Here is a 2702-nt window from a genome sequence, read left to right on the forward strand (position 1 = left end):
TCAATCTTGCATCAATCATGTGGATATAGACAGTCCACTTAATGAATCATCCCACTGCAAGCTAATGGGGGCGTCCCTCCATAACATGCATGACTCATGATCTAAGAAATAATGTATGTAGATCATTATCACATTAATATATGGAAATAACATAAAGGAGAGACATGTTGATCAAAATAGAATTATCATGATTTTTGTTAGGATAATCAAAAGAATGGATTATGAGGATATAACAACATATTGCCTTCAAATTGGATCAAATTATCTAAATTTGGAGGGGAAACTCCAATAATAAAATCCTCTTCATTGAGGAACAACATGGAGGGAAACTCCATAAAAATATTATCCTATCAAAATGGAATAGATAGGATCAAATGGAGGGAAACTCCATATAAAATGAGTGCATACCAATATAGGATGGAGGGATACTCTATGGGCCAGATAAGGAAACTATGTATCAGTTATACTGAGGGGACCTACATAGTTAACCTTGAAAAAATATTAAGCTCCCTATGCAACTAAAAAAAAATCATATAAATCATGTATATCAATGGTATAAAACCATAAAGTGCCAACATGGGCATAGAATGATGCAATAAACGCATAATAGTGCAATTATGGGCACATCAAAATATCAAAATGAAGGCAAATGGGTAAGATTACTCATAATCCAATTAAGTAAAATGATTTAAGGAAGATCAACTAAATATAGATATCAAGTATAAAACTCCATTGAGGGTAAACATGAGTATTTTCAAAGATATATATTAATTTTTGAATTATTATAGTCATAAATTATATATTTATCTGAGCATATATGTGGGCCCCCATATATACTCAAATAAATATACGAAAATAGATTGGTTAAAGAAAATAATCACCTTCCCATACTTAATATTTTGGAAAGTCACAATTTATAAAAAGTCACAATATTTACCTTGGTTCAAAAATATAACCTCAAGGTAATAAGAACATAAAGTCATGGGGCAAGAAAAGATCTCTCCAATTTTCTCATACTAGGAGAGAGAAAGCTTAGTAATTAATGATAAAGGTCAGATCTGGCAGATAAGAATATACTAAAAGGAGTTTAAAAACTTTTCTAAAAAAAGTTTGAATAAAAGCTTGTAATGAGTAAGAGAAATTTAAAATAGAATATTGCACTTGTTTGACAATGAATGATTACCTGCCAAAAATAGGTTGACAAGAGGCAATAATAAAAGCAAAAGATGCCTCTGTCAAGAGCTAAAAAAAGAAAAAGAATCTTGCATGAAAAGACAAGAAAATGTTACTAGGAATAGTAGTGATATGTTATAGTAGATTGACAAAAGGTGAGAGAGCAGCAATCAGTCTGATTCTGCTTTTAAAATTCTCACCATAATAAGCAATTATCTAAAAAAAACCTGAAAAGAAGCAGAGAAATGCATCTTAAGTTGAGGAGAAGAAAAGACAAGGGTTCCATTGCGAACCCAAAATAGAGTGGCAAATAGCCGTTTCAAAGGCATCTGAAATGCCCAATTGTTGATCTTCACCCATAGAGAGATCTGCCAGGCACCCGATGTCAACAGAGGCACATTTCCTCAGACTGGAGGAATCTGTGATTTAATGGCAAGACCATCCTTGTTGAGAGTGGGAATGTCCATGTAACGTAGGAGATCAAAGGAGAGCTTCCTATAGGAGGCCATGGATGCAGTTGACGGTAAGCCGAATGATTTGGCTTACATGCCCATATTTAGCGGCAGAGGGTCGGGGGTTCGAAAAAGAGTTTGATTTGGCACGTCAACATAAGCTTATGGAGGAGACTAAAGATAAGAAAAATGTCATGAAATCCTATGTATATGATATGCATAACAAGCTTTTTGACATTTACCGCAACTATGCAACGGAGACAGAGCGGGAAGAAATTTCAAGAAAGTTGCAGCAAACAGAAGATTGGCTATATGAGGAAGGTGACGATGAAACCAAAGGAGTGTATATGGAAAAGCTTGAAGAATTTAAAACTATTGGCGATGCCATTGAGCAAAGATACAGGGAGGAGAGAGCTCGTCCACAAGCTGCTGCTGAGTTAATGCACTATATCACTGGTTATCGAAATTTAGCTCAATCTAGAGATGTTAAATATGATCATATAGATCTCAAAGAAAGGCAAGAGGTTTCTGTCGAGTGTAACCTGGGGCGAACGCGGCCATGAATTGGAGCTCTTGGAAGGGGCGACCATGAGAGAATTACTTGCATGACTCCTGGCACTCCAGCTACTTTTGGAGATTTCGAGACTAGTGTCCCGACACTTAGAGGTTCCACGAATTTGGAACTCACAAAAATTATGGTAAACCTGAATCTCACAAAATTGGATGGTGATGGCATATTACCAGCAGTTCAAATCTTTAAAGCAAACAAATAAATGCCCGTTTGTTTAGTTCTGGGCAACAACAAAATGCAAAAAAAAAATTTGAACATGGTTTAGTTCTAAAACCATTTTTCTTTCAATAGAAAATACATTTGGGATAGAGCAGATCTTGCAGGGATTTGATCCAGCGCATCACGTTGATCACAATGTCCATTGCTTGCAGAGCCATAGCCCTTAAGATAATTTTTTTTTTAAAAATGGAAAATTAATAACAATTTTTGAACAAACATTGATATCAAGATAGAAAAAAACTTTTTGGCGGCAAGCCTTCCAAAAGGGGTTAGATGAAAAAAAAATA

General features: G+C 35.1%; 1 pseudogene; it reads left to right on the forward strand.

Annotated features, from left to right (window-relative positions):
• Positions 1-1684: 1684 nt before the first annotated feature.
• LOC149561986 (heat shock 70 kDa protein 14 pseudogene) lies at positions 1685-2188 on the forward strand (annotated as a pseudogene).
• Positions 2189-2702: the final 514 nt, after the last annotated feature.

Source organism: Cupressus sempervirens, chromosome 4, assembly GCF_028749045.1.
Source record: "Cupressus sempervirens isolate cs-2001-9-10 chromosome 4, ASM2874904v1, whole genome shotgun sequence".
NCBI lineage: Eukaryota > Viridiplantae > Streptophyta > Pinopsida > Cupressales > Cupressaceae > Cupressus > Cupressus sempervirens.